A 14919-nucleotide genomic window follows, 5' to 3' on the forward strand; every position below is an offset into this window, starting at 1 on the left:
CCTTCCAGACAACATTATTAATTGAGGCTCTGCTACTTTGTGCCAACCTTGAAGGCTTGACTTTCTCAAACTCTTGGGTTACTCTTAATAAGAGTTTATATCTGCCAATTTAAAAGTCAGATATGCCTCAGGGCTTTGTCTATCAGTCATGGACTTTGTGGCATAAATTCTTCATATTCTTTTGGGAGTCTAGTAATGCATACCTAAAGCTGTGGAGCGGCTCCGTAAAGAAATATCTAAGACTATAATGCCATGGTTCTAAATCACCTTAAACCTTAGTGGCACACACCCGTCCACATCGTATAGAGCTTTACTGATTCTCAACACTTTTAACTTCATGCCAATTGCGGCTCTGTCAACTTTGCTTTTTGTTTAGAAACTAAATGTATTTTTAAACGACTCTATTCACTGGAGTGACACTGATGCTCTCAGTGGTTCTTAACGGATTGTATCTCATGGACTTTATTCATGTTTTTATTTCAACATGTTATTTATGTTAATCTTATGCGAGTGTTTCTGGTTATATTGATCTGTGTTTGTACTTTTTAGTGTGTGTGTGTGTGTGTGTGTGTGTGTGTGTGTGTGTGTGTGTGTGTGTGGATTGCATGCTTTGCGCCACTTTAAAACAACTCTACCTTTGGGTATAAATAAAATAACCTAACCTAGAGTTCAACCCTTACACACTTTTAAGGTAAGCCAACCTACTTCTAGTGTATTAATGCAAATTACTACCAGATCAAATCACTTTCTTTTCTCAGTGCTCAGAGCTGCCTGGGTAAAAATACCACCTGCTGAAAACTGGATGTAAATGTCATTCAGGAGAAGAAAAAACAAAACGACACAATGAAAACAAAAGACACTATTTCATTTATTAAGTGAAGCTAAAACAACGTCCAGGTACTTATTCTGAAATATTTACAGGTTAGCATTTTATTTTGGGGCATTTGTACAGATTTATACAGTTGCAATCTGATTTTCTTTCCCTATAATGTCTGAATGGAGGATGCAGCATCCTGCTCTGTTATGCAATCTGGAGGGTCTTTCATTGCTTTAGTAACACCGTTCCAACATCATCCCTCCAGCCAGTTGTTGCTTCCAAACTTTTGAGGAATGTTCTTTGACTGCTGCTTCTGTATTTGTTGTGTTTGTGGCAAATAATAGACAAATTGCAACCAAACACAATACAATGGGTGCAAATTGCTCCCATCTGGTTTGCTTGATGGGCTTGCTTAGTGCAATCCAGTTTGAATCCAGTGCAGAAAATAATCAAAAATATTGATTGTACGGCTTTGTGAGATCACCTTTCTGGGAAGCTACACCATTTTAGTTACAATATAATATTCTCTTCTAGACAGAGTACAGATCATGAGAGGGTAGCTTTTTATTTTGGAAAAATCAAAAGAGTTGATCTCGTTATTAGTTCACAACAAACTCACATCAATCTTGTGTTGATGTGCCTGAGGGAAATTCAAAGTGGAAGCCTGTTGGTCCCTCATTTACCAACACATTCAGCTGATTCAACCTCCAAAAACGTTGGCTGACATGAACATTTTTATGATTTGATATTGTTAAAATGCAAGCCAAGCGCGAGATTCACAACTCTTTATCCTCTCTGGATCCTCACAGACTCCAATTCATCACCTTCGAAGCGAATGCACACGCAAACATACTATTAGGTTTCCTTTGCCAGCTGCACAGGAGATGCTGCCGCTGCACTTGGCGGGGGAAGAAAATGTTTTCCAATATCCTCCATCTGCCACTGTTGATTTCCATCTGATGCCGAACGTCTCTCACAGCTTGTAAATTGATTTATGCCGCTGTCTTCCACTGAGTCAGGGAGAGATGGCGGAAACACGAGAGCGGCTGAGGGCGAAGGGAGTCGATTCTGGACGCGGCGCAGCATCATCAAAGAGAGCTGATACTCTGTGTGGCAAATTTGATTGGGGCAATTTTCATCCACGGCTTTCCCGACTTAAGAGGGGAAAGGTTTAGGGCTGTTACTGGCTTTCGAATTACTATGGCAACTACATAGAGGCGTGCTCTCAGAGTGAAGGAATGAGACAAGAGAGGATGCATGTTTGTCTTGTGGGGGAGTTGATAGCAATGTTGTTAAAATTGCCATTTAGTCCAATGGCCGCCTGCAGTGTTTTTGCCTTAACAGCAATTTTCTGACAACTTTAAGTGGCGTTCCTCAGAATCAGTGATAAGTAGTTTTAAATTCTTGGGGGTACTATGACAACCCCCACCCCCAAAAAAAAAACACACACACACACGCACACACACACACACACACACACACCCCCACACACACACACACACACACACACACACACACACACACACACACACACACACACACACACATATATATATGTAGCTTCTTTGTGTGCTTTGGAGTTTCTGTGCTAATTAATTTTTTTGCGAAGCGATAAAAGCTGGTAGCTCTTGCATTGTACTGAATAAAGCTGTATTTCCTCCCTCAGCCCACTGACTGCAATGTTGACACCTTGAGATGCCATGAGACCTAAATTCTGAACATCATGGCATGGAGTGCATCCCAGTTTTACATGTCTGGCATATAACCATTCATTTTAGCTTTTAAACTGATTCTATTGATCCTGTGTCCAGACGGAGGGATAATCAGTAGCTTAGCATCATGACCTGTTTGCTCTGAAGATCCTCCAGCTTCCACTTCTCTTCCTAACATGGCGCCTCCTCATCCTGACTCTCATACTGATAGGAGGAACCACAGAGCTCTGTTAGGTTAAAGCTCATCTTCTGAAGTTGGGATATTTTTCCTCCAACAGGTTCCAGAGGAATCACCTCAAACCAGATGTTGGACTGGATTTTATTTCACTGTCATTTGTGAATGTTAGAGCCTCATTTTAAACAGTGGAGCTATAAAGGTTGAAAAAGGTTATAATTTTGGAGAAAGTCTCATCAACATCAATATTTCCACAATTAATTTAATTTCACATAATTATCGCCTTAGAAACCATTTGTTTGTTAAATACTTAATGAGACATATTTACCGTGTTTGATGTTTGTTGTAAATGACGTATACTCACAGTCTAACGAGATAATTTTTGTCTGAGTTTGTCGTTTATTGAACGTTCAGAAATTACAGCGGCTGTGATGCGCCAAGACAAAGGTAAACAGCCCGAACAGGTGATCAACTCAAAACCACTCGCACCTTTTTACTCTCTCTGTAATTTAAGCACACCCGAAACGCACAGAATTGCGCAACATCTTGTTGAAACAATAATTACTGAGATTGTTCGTTGGGTCATTAATTTGAAGATGTTTTGTTGATTTTTTTTTTTGTTCTTTCATAAAGTTACGAACGTTTTAAGCGAGCCAGAGGAGGACGTGCTGGTCTCAGCATCCTGGCGACGTTCAGTTTGTCACCTAATGCCGAGATCGACTCAAAACTTTCCTGCTGCTCTAGCAAAGCACGAACAGTTCAGAAACAATATGAAATGGGAAAAAAGTTATTTATTAACTGATTAAGTCGTGTTTTAGATTGTTCTTGAAAAACTAATCAGTCACGGCTGATTAGTGGGCCCACTCACGGCTGCATAGTGAACCCATTGTTGTTTTACAGCCGCTCCCTCTCTTGCAGGTACTGCGTACCCCCGCTAAATCTTCTAGGGGTACGCAGTACCCTGCCGTACCCCCTTACTTTCACCCCTGGTGATATTCTTTTGAAAAGTATGAAGGAAAAAGCAGTGGGGAATACTACTGCTTGTACAGCGCAAGTCAACAAGTCTTTACTTAAGAGCTTTAAATCATAGGAAACAGAACTGATATTAGCCACTCATTAATGTTTCTAGCCAGGAAAAACAGAGTTTTCTCCATATTCATTGTCACTCCTGCTCACAATGTGTAAAATGCCTTAAAATTAAAGTGACTTATATTACAGCAGTAGAATCACCCACTGGACATTGAAAAAGCAATTTTTCAATTGGACAACATATTTACTGAGAGCTGAAAATAACACCTCACCAATCTGATACAACAGCCTCAGTTAAAAGCACTTCTATCTCTAACTCTACAATGCTTTGATCTTCAGCAGTCTAATTTTCTGCCATCTTACTTACATATAAGTCCTCAAAGGAAGCCCTAAATAGCTCACCGCTGTTTGAGTCAAGCTGTAAAATTATACTGTAAAGCACAAGCACAGTGATTGTTGTATTGATTATCATGAAAGTCCAACTTGATTGGTCCGTTAGCAGGTACAAAGCCCACGGTACGGCTGGTTGATTGTTATTATAAGCCTTTACTTTTCTTAAAGTGTCTCCTTAGTGTTGAAATACTAAAGTCTACACTGTATACATATAAATAGAGTGTGGAAAGCTTCTTGGAATGGGTTTCCATGACCGTTCTGCATCCAAACCTTAACTGCAATGCATGTAAGAGATTATTAGACTCCAGAACAGAAAATGTGTGTTATCAACAATCACAACATGTGCTTTTCTGTCTATTACTCTGCATTTGGTAGTTGCCAAGAAGACAGCATTAGATTTAGACTAAAGACTGTGAGCCTTGCCCTCTCATCCAACACCAGTGTCTGACCTCACAAATGCACTAATGGAATTAGGGTTAAAAAAAGAAAATCTCACCAAAACAGCTGAAGCTGATAAAGATTAAAAATGGCAGTTCAACATTATAGTAAACTTTATGCATTAAAAATGGGATGTCACTAAAGTTCATGAAGTTTTGGCAAAATAATGTTGTTGTTTTTTTAAATTTATAAGGCAACAAAACATATTTTTGTAATCTACAGGGTTGTATATAAAATAAGGTACTATTTTCTTCAGCAGTGAAAAATCTGCACTGCACAGATTCTTCAGATACCTTTGATGTATAGTGCATAAAAAGAAAACTGAACATTATTCAGAAGCAAAATCAATAAATTATGTTTTGCAACATGTTTGCAATGTGTTTCCATCAAGCCGCAGTGATGGATAGTTAATGTTGTATTATGGTCTCTTGCAACATTGGAATTATCTCTGAAGAACAAATTTTAACAATAAAGGACTCTCATGTTCCCTCTTTTATCTACTAAAACAGCCTTAAAGTTTTTGAAAAGATGTATCAGTGAACTTTATCAAGGGGTCATTAAAAGAAAAATACAGGAAATGCCACTTTTGACGATGCAAGTGTCGATTTTAATCACGGAATCCAAAATGATCATAGCTTACTATTTCATTTAATGAAAAAAAAGTCTAAACTTGATGACAGGAAATGAAAGCAGCTGCATCAAGCAGCCATTAGACCCTGCAGACGACGAGAGAGCTATTTTTCTCTGCAGTCTCTCGTCATTCTATGATAATCTTGAGAGAAGCGCGGTACTGTTTGTTCTCCCTCTGAGCAACAAATTATTCATCTCTTTCATCAAAGTGACAAGATCCTGACATGGTGTCCTCATCAATAAACACAGCTGACACAGTTTCAACTCTGTAACTCCTGCTTCATCTCCAGCCTCTTTCAGCGTGTCGCTCTTTAAAGATGCATCTCCCATCTGTCAAACCAACACTGGTAAAATAAGCGTCACGCGTGGCTCTTTGATTGACACCGAAAACGTCCACAGAGCCCCACAGGTTGAGATAAAAGCCTTGAATTTGAGTCCATGTAATTCAACAACACATTGGCGACAATAGATGTGAAATAAAACGTGCTCACACATCCATCCGTCCAACTCAAGAAGTATAACTTTTGGAGAAAATAAAGTCTACAAATGGAGAACGTTCAATCCACTGGCCAAAATGTCCAGGTATAATCGTCTAAACAATCTTAGCCTGAGACCAGACTGCAAGATGTGAAATGGTCAGGCACGTTTAGATGTTAAGACCATTCGTGCGTAAGATATTGCAAAGAGACAGAAAGAAATGAACAAAGCACAGCTTTGATCATAACAGAAATCTTCAAAAATGCTGAAATGTCACCAGGGGACCTACAGCAGCCTGTAGCACCATCAACAGCGAGGGAGAGACTGCACAAGCTTATTGTTCATGAGACGTGGGCAAAATAAGTCATTTTTTGGACGCTGCGGCTAGCACTGGATGTTAGCCATGGTCAGTTTCTACAGTAACAGCAATGGCTGGAAATACAACCAAACCAAGGAGGGATGGTGTGTCGGGGAGAACGGTTGGTCTGTTGTGTGGATTTAATGTATAACACAGGAGTTTATTCTCTTTAATTGGTGATGTTCACCATATATTTTAGATAATGTGTCTCTGTATTTGAGCCCTGTCGAGTATAACTCCACACCCTTTGTGTTTTACATGGTCAGCTTTATTGGTGATTAATGAATCAATTGCAGGGATTTATTTGAGTGCAACAGTTTCGGAAAAACAACAACAAACAAAAACACATTAGTCAACATTAAAAGTTGCATTTACATTGTTTTTATGTCCCTTGTAATCCAGAGAAACAGAATGGAGTGAGAGAGGATTCTCTATGACTCAAAGTGGACGTTTCTAAAATGTAGGCACTTCTACTGTTCAAACCCTGATTGGCTACTTCTACTTCCTGTACTTTTCTTTCTGCTCACTGCTAAGATGCAGAGGAACTTTAAATGATGGAAATGCAATCTTCAGTCATCTAGCCGATTATTATCAGAATTACAATTTTAAGTTTGTTAATTTGTATCACGTAGCCTACATGAACAAATTAATTTATTAAATAAGAGTGAGTCAAGAAAGGCAAAGAAGAGAAACCAGAGTATTTGTATTTTAAAACTCTTCTCTGCGATGCTCAATAATTTCAGATGTAGAGAAAAAAATCCCACATAAAATGATGATTTAAAAAAAAAAAACATTAGAAATTAACAATTTAGATTTTTTTAACGATATTGTCATGGTATGATATTAGTGTTTTGCGATAGCAAAACACTTCCTGCTTCAACTGGGGAGCAACATTTAAAGATTGTGGTGAAATAAGGGCACTTACTACTAAATCAACACTTTATAGATTTTCTTTTAAGAAAGGCAGTCTTGATGTTTGTTGTTTTGACTGAAAGTTAATTTCTAAAACATAGATGTCACAGTGGTTTTTTTGCAGCATGAAAATGTGTTATTATTACTACGCCTTTCCTTATTGTTGGGAAATTTGAAACATTTACTTATGGACAAATGAGACAACACTGGATCTTCAGGCAATTTACGAGTGCAAAATGAAGGTTTCCAAAGAAAGAGAGTCACATTTGCTGCTAAACACGAGGAGACTCTCGTTTGTTCTAGGGTCGCTTCTGGCACAGGTTGGCTTGAGTCTGCGCTGGGTTCAATGATATATCAAGGCTTATGAAGTGAAACCTGCTCCCATTTGTCAGAAAGCATGGTCTCAGTCAAAGGTCAGGGGTACTCCAACGAGATAATGACCCAAAACAAAAGCTAAAAATGTAACTTGCTCTTTAAAAGTGGGTTTCTATGAGATCTTATACATGAAAGGAGCTGAAATGTGGAGTGGAAAGACGTGACCTTTAAAACCCAAGACAGCTTGAAAAGTTAACTAACTATAAGACAAAAATACCTGCTGCAGAAACCGAGGGAAGTCACTCATCTGCCGAGATGGCTTTGAAAAGTTGAACAAGAAAATAAGTTAAGGATAACATCCTTTATCTGAAGGCCAGGTTGGATAAAATCATTTCTGAATGATAGATTTACTGTTATTTCTTTATTTGCTTTTAATTATTTTCAGTCTCACGTTATTTCAGTGACCAAATATGATGATTCTCTTTAACATAAAAATGTATGTAAGTAGTTGATTTCTAAAACTTTTAAACCATGGTTGTCAAATACATAATAACTGGTTGCAGATGTGATGTTTGCTCTAGTTTCTAGCAAATAATTCATCTTTTCATGTTGGTTCTTGCAATTAACATCAGATGTAAAAAATAATAATAATCTAAGACATCCCCTCCTCTTGTTTGCAGTAATAATTGTTGACTCACAAAAATGCAAATGCATGCTTCAGGTGGTGTGGGATAAGTTATGAGACTGAATTGATTTTCGACTGGCTCCACTGTGAGCAATAATATTGAGCAAAGTAGCTGATGGCCGAGACAGTAACGTCGTAAAGACAGATCTGCAAACACACAGGGAAACATGCTGCAGTAAATTAATGTCAGAAGTTTTGCGTGCGACTCAATAAACCATGTGCAATATGCTGCGGTTTGCTCAGGCCATAAAGCTCGGATGGGTGGGAAAACACAAACAGGCTCCAGCGCCAGTGAGTTGGTGGAAAAAAAAACAAAAAACGGAGCAGAGTTCACTGAACGGGGGTTTAAACCAACCCTGCTGCGCTCAATCATCTTTCCTGATCACTTTTAAAATAAAAAGAAAGCGGGACTGAGGAGCTTTAGTGCTTAATCATGACCATCCCTCAAAGGTCTGTTTGCAAAACAACAAAGCAGTTTAAGGTTTGACTTTTACCAGAGAGCCTCAATTTCCTGTTGAGGTGAAATCAGCGGCAGGTTGCCCACGCCGCAGAGAGCAGTGTTTGTTGTCCGGATTAATCAACTCTGATAAGAGAGAGCCGGAATAAAAATTCATGTGTGTGTGTCTGGGTGTGCGCGCGCACGTGTGTGTTATAGATTAGATGGCATACCTTGAGGTTGTCATGGTGACTGCCAGGCAGCGGACACCTGTGAATTACCATTAGTGCTGCAGAGCCAGGATCTTGATTAGAAACGCAAAGGAAAGAGCAGGACAGCCAAGCAAATCAGCGTGTTTATCCCGGCCCTTTATCAACGCGCTGCCTCCATAAAATCTGCGAAAATTTACCTTCAAATGAACAGGTGTCCGATCCAGAGACTACAAGATGTACGATCAGTTTATCACCACACAAACCCTGAAGGGGGGTATAAAGGGGTGGGTGGGGGGGGAATCCTGCTGAATGAAAAAATAAAATAAATAAAATCACAAATTGCTTCCGATCATTCAATTTTACTCTTTGCTCATTTCTGATAAAAGTTATTGTATCAACGTCTCTGATCGAAAAAGATGATTCCAGCTAACAGACGTCCATTTCTCACTCACGCGATGTGCTGCTGCTTCTTCTGAAGACATCTCTGGACTCAAATGTCCTGAATCAATAGCTTGTAAGGAAAAGTTGATTCCTCTTTCCATTATTCAAGGCACACGACAAGCTAACTGCGTCGTAATAAAACAGGTTGACCGTCACCATGCCTCTCAGCAAGCATCCAGCTGTGAGACTAATCTGCAAAGAGTGCCAGTAGGCTCTGTTATCTGTCATGTTGGCTAAAGCAGAGTATGCTTTGTTCAGTCCTGTAACCTGCGTTAAGAGACTGGAATTGAAGATAATGCAATTTTCTGCATGTTTACTCAACATCTTTGTCTTTCTGACCATATACTTGGGGGGAAAAAACTGAATTTGCGGATTTAACGTTATCAGACAGGTAGAAAGGTGCACTCTGGCTTTGGCACTGCTTTCAAATGAACGCATCAGCTGGCGGGCTTTAATTATACCACACAAATATGTCTGGACAGTTTTAATATAAGAAAATCTGAGGTTTACAAGTAATTTAAAAAATCGCAGACGAGCCCAGAGTCTGACCCAGGGCCCAAAGCCTCCGCTTGGATAAATTTCACAAGGCTCCTAACTTCCATCTCTTAATGTGCTATTTATGATCTACTGAGCTAAATGCACATTACATAAGATTGTACTGAGCCACTAAAACATAGCTAGAGCCAGAGAAGCAAAGTTAACCACAAAGTGCTACCAAACCAATTGGACTGGTGTAAAATCAGAAGAATTGTTGTCATAAACTTTCTGCCAATGGTTCCATCTGCCAAATGTCACAACAAGGAGTCTACGCTGACCCTTTAACTCCAACAGCTACTGTATCTAATGTTCCTGCAGAACATAACATGCTGTTCTTTTAAGTCCACGACACCTTTTGTCTGGATAATCAGTCCTCACATCCAAAACTAACCCCCTCACCCTCACCCCACACACACAGAAATCTCTGATACTCAGAGCTTAATACAGGTCCACTAACCGCAACGCTTTGCTTACCCAGCTACACAAATCACACACTCGTTTTATCCGTATTATTAATGTCAAGATGAGGTCTTGCATAACTCTGTTTTTATGTTTTTCAATTTAACTTACATTTCCAACATTTATGTTGATCGAATAGCTAGTCTTGAAGAAAGCTTCCCTCTCCACCTGGACAGAGATGATTCTACCTCAGACATTTTAATAATCTGTAATTTCTTTTAATTGGACTCTTGAGTCATTCAGCTGGTTGTTAAGGCTAAAGCTGGCCGCCTCCTACTATTCATCTTACTCAGGATGAAACTCAATTTTTTTTCCCCGGCTGAGGAGTTATTACCTGTTTTACAGAATCCCTTTCATCATTATTTCTGTTTCACCGTCTCTTATAAGATGGTGATTAATTCCTTTATTTCTTTGTCCTGCCAACACATATACCTGTCCTATGGCTTTACCAAATTTGGTAGTACTTTATTTGAAGGGGTGTGCATAAGACTGACATGTCATAAATATGTTATGAACATCAAGAAGTTTTTATGAATGTCTGTGACTGTTATGAAGTGTCATTCAGTAAATAATGACACTTTTAATGCAAAGTTGCACTAAAGGTTACATTAAAAGTCCATTAAAATTGCCAACTTTGCATTATTTGGTAAATAATGACACTTTTAACGCAAAGTTACACTAAAACTTTGCATTTAAAGTTCATTGAAAGAGTCAACTTTGCATTAAAAGTGTCATTATTTACCGAATGACACTTCAAGACAACGGTCATAGACATTCATAAACACTCCTTCATGTTCACAGCTGTCAATGTTTATGACAGTATTATGTCAGTTTTATGTTTAAATAAAGTGCTACCTCGATTTCCCTCGTTTTTGAAAAGCAATCTATGACTGAAAGTATGAACAGAAGCGAATATGAATACTTATAAACAGATAAGTATTTTTCATCTACTAATAAATCATGCACTATAATAATTAGCTGTGTAATTTCAATTAACGTAGGCTTTCCAGAACCTTCTCAAATTCACTGTTTTCTGTAGCGACGTCCAAAGCAACAGAAGGTGAGTTGGTGTTTGTAGTCAGCATTTAAAAATCGTTCCAGCTTTCCAACTGTGATTTATACCTAATAAAAAAAATCACTACACGCGCTGAAGGACGCGAGAATCAAAGATCTTGAGAGTTTTCTAGTTTAATATTTTCTCATTATTACCTTATTAATTACTTTGTGTTACAGGAAATGTCAGATCGGCGCTGCTTATTCTGCCTGCCACCTCTTCTAATGAGCAAGTAAAGGAGGGTTTTCAAATTGACACGAAAGCTCCTGCAGAGAGGGTGTTCATGGAAACTCCAGAGGGTGAATATTAAGACAGTCTGTGCTCCCGGCTGAGTGGATCGCTGTGTTTCTCATTCTGCCTGAAGATGCGAAGAACTGTTTAATCTTAAAAGCAGGTCCAATTAAAGGCGCTTTGTAAATGGGAAGTCCTTAAAAGCAAAATAAATCTTGCAGGATAATTGTTGCCATGTTGGGAATTTGCTGCCCAAAATACAGTATTGTGACTGAATCTTGTGTTTGTTTTGCATTTTAAGGCAATCTATAAGACACACAAGGTAGACATTGTCTCTGGAAATACTGCTAAAGCTCCACGTAATGTGGAAATACTTAGTTTGCAGTAACAAAATGGAACTGGAAAAGGATTTCTTCATCTTTTCCCTATGGTGATACAACAACTACTTTGTTCTGCTTTGTTTGAAATAACATCTTTATTATGATTTGTTTGAATTATACACACAACCAGGCTCCACATGCTTCAGCTGCACATTTCCTTAACATCATTTTAATGTATATAAAAATTTTGTCATATTATTTTACATTCAGAGGGAACACTGATTATTAAATGTAAGCTAAACTTTAAATCCAACCACACCGGGAATAATGTTGTGCCTAAATGTAAAAAGTTTAGTCTGGCATCGGCTGCAGTGTTGAAACATTGTCCCAGTTGCTGGGTGCAGAAAAGATACAAACTTGAGCAAAACCAGTTCCCCTATTCCAAGGTAGTGATAGTACGCAGTAGAACGTATTTATTTAGTGTCCAATGTTTGCCGTTACTGGTCTGTCTGGTTTGGTGGGGCGGTACAAGTCAGTGATGTTCTCACGGATGTGCCGTGTTGGATCGAAACCGGACAAAGAAGCTGGATTATTTGATGACAGAAATGAGAGACACAAACATGAATCATTCTCCAAACACTTGGACGTCACTAACTAAATATGCACCATCAAAACACACACTCGGATCATTAGTTTAATGATTTCCTGCTGCCGGAACCAAAATAACACCGGAGTTCACCGGGGTTCTCACCGGGCCTCGGAGGCAGGGAAATGCAAAAACCGATTGACAGAAATAATATTCTGCTTGTAATGATTTACTTGAATCCAGCTGAATTAATTCTTATTAGTTCACATTTAGCTTTGGTTTCTCTTTTCCTTTTATTTGTTAAGAATCCTCCAGTTGGCAGATGGTGGACTTTCTATTTCACACAACAGCTCTGTAGCTGCAGGCTACCTTCAGATGTGACACTATTCACAAATATTTTCTACCCAAAACAATTCAGCTTCCCTAATTCCAGCTTGCAGGGAATTAGAGCCTTGAGACACATAAGTGAGCCAGAGAACCTATGGGGTTGTAATCTAGACGGTTAAATCCTTTATAGAAATATTCTATAGTTCTGCTTATTACTCGTGATTGTGTCATAGTTTTAAAGAATAAATCTAAAAATGGATGATTATATAAACAGGATCCATAGACTGCTGTAAAACTAGACCAAAGATTAGGAAACACTGGAGCTTTCAGACCCCGGCAAGCTACCTCTCTACCAAAAATACCCTTTTTTCTAAAAGTGAAGACAAACTTTAGCTTGGATAAAATTGGGGGTATGAAAAAAAAGGAAAAAAAACCTTCTGTGTGCCATAAATAAGATCTTTTGAATATAGAAAATAACGTCTACACTAATCTCCATGGACTTAGTTTGGTTTGCAGCACTTTCTTCACAAGAAAAGCTTTGCTTTGAAGACGAATTTAATGTCATCATCATCATCTGCTTAGCTCTTATTTTCTTCTTGTTTTTATAAGTAGCTAACATTTGTTCCTCATTACATCTCAACAAACTCCACTCAGAAATTTTGATTTCTTATTTTGATCCACCGAAACTGTCTACAGCACACAATGGCTGCTCGATTCAGTGTTGCACACATTTCCCTGCAGGGGTTGATATGTAGCTTTCCTCCTTTGTACCTTGCTGAAGGCAACTAAGAGAACATGATTATATGTTGATAATATTGAGAAACTGATATTGTGAGCATGATTACTCCAACAAAGACTCTAATGGAGGAAGCGCTGCTGAATGCGTCTTTTAGAGTATGTCCAGTATTCCCGTCATTGCTATTCATGCACATAACATGTTCATGACATTAGTCTGTATAAAAAAAAGATCTGTTTTTGTTCTGAAATCAAGTGTGGGTTGACACTAAACACTCAAAAGAACAAAAATAAAGTCTCTAGTGTTGATAATTGTTTATATCACCTGACATGACAAAGAAACAAAGGCTAAATAAAGCAGCTAAAATCCTCACCAGCCATTTTTTTGTTTTGTTTTACCGCCTGTATGTTTTTATTCAAGTTGTTATATAGTGAAAGACATAGCAGGGAAGAGGTTGACGTCATTGTAGCAAAACAACAACTTAATTGTTGACACGTTGTTGGTTTTCATAGTTTGAATAATCCACTCCTGCTGCGTTTCTTTGCTGAAGCAGAGCTGCCATCACGTTTTATGAATTTGTAGGTATATTTAGGAGGTTGCTCAATACTTAATGTTCCTCTGACCGTCTGAGGATTGAACTTCAATGCTTTACACAGACGATGTGTGACGCCCCACAGGGCCAAATGCTTATAAGGAGAACTGCTAATCTACAGTAGATCAATTACTAAGACAGGTTGAAAATGGATCAAATGCCCTTAATAATGTGTCTGTGTGTACTGAGCCAAATTGGAGTGGTGGCACTCTGAAAACAACAAGTGGCTTTGTTGAAAAAGGAGCTGCTCACTGTGCGGTCGAGTCACAGATTGGAAATAAACAGGCTTGCGATGGGAATGAATATCGGACACATTGTTTCACTTCCACAACTCTTCTTCTTTTGGATGTGTTGGGCATCACCTGGTTTTGGATTCATATTCAGACTTTTTTCAGACCTCAAACAAAAATTTGTTAGAAAAATAGTTTCATTTGCTCGCCTTTGTCTACAACCTGCAAAAAAAGCAACAAATCCTTATAAAAATACATATAAAAACAAACTCCGCTTTTAGCAATTTCACAATTTTTTCTTTGCATAATTTCATTGTATCAATAACATTCTTATATCTAATTATCGTGTCGTTAGGTTGAAAACAATGTGATTATCTTTTGCCAATATTAAAAATCCCATGAAAGAGTTGCATCCATCTCTTTTTGCCAAAAATGTTTGTTTTTCTGTTAAAACTTCAAAATAGAAATAAAATGGATGTTCTTTAAAAATAAATTTCCTATACTAAATAGGAAATTTGACATTTTTTAATCAATAATTAAAAAAAATTGTCTTGCAAAGTTCATGTAACTCTTGTGGCCCTAAATGAGTTTTATTTGAATGGTAAATGTTACAGGCTCCTGGTCTAAAACACGATAATGAGACACTATTATGTAATGTGACCTCAACATTTTCCTTCTACGGTCCAGTATTTGTGTGTGACCAACGCCTCGTGCAAAACAAACTGTCCATCAGGCGGTCATGTTTTGCTGCAGTTGCATCATCTTTACAAATCTAGACATTCATCAGAGGCATCAGAGGGTTTTGTTTCAGAAAGAT

The sequence above is a fragment of the Poecilia reticulata genome, chromosome 4 (assembly GCF_904066995.2).
Source record: "Poecilia reticulata chromosome 4, P_reticulata-male-v2, whole genome shotgun sequence".
Lineage (NCBI taxonomy): Eukaryota > Metazoa > Chordata > Actinopteri > Cyprinodontiformes > Poeciliidae > Poecilia > Poecilia reticulata.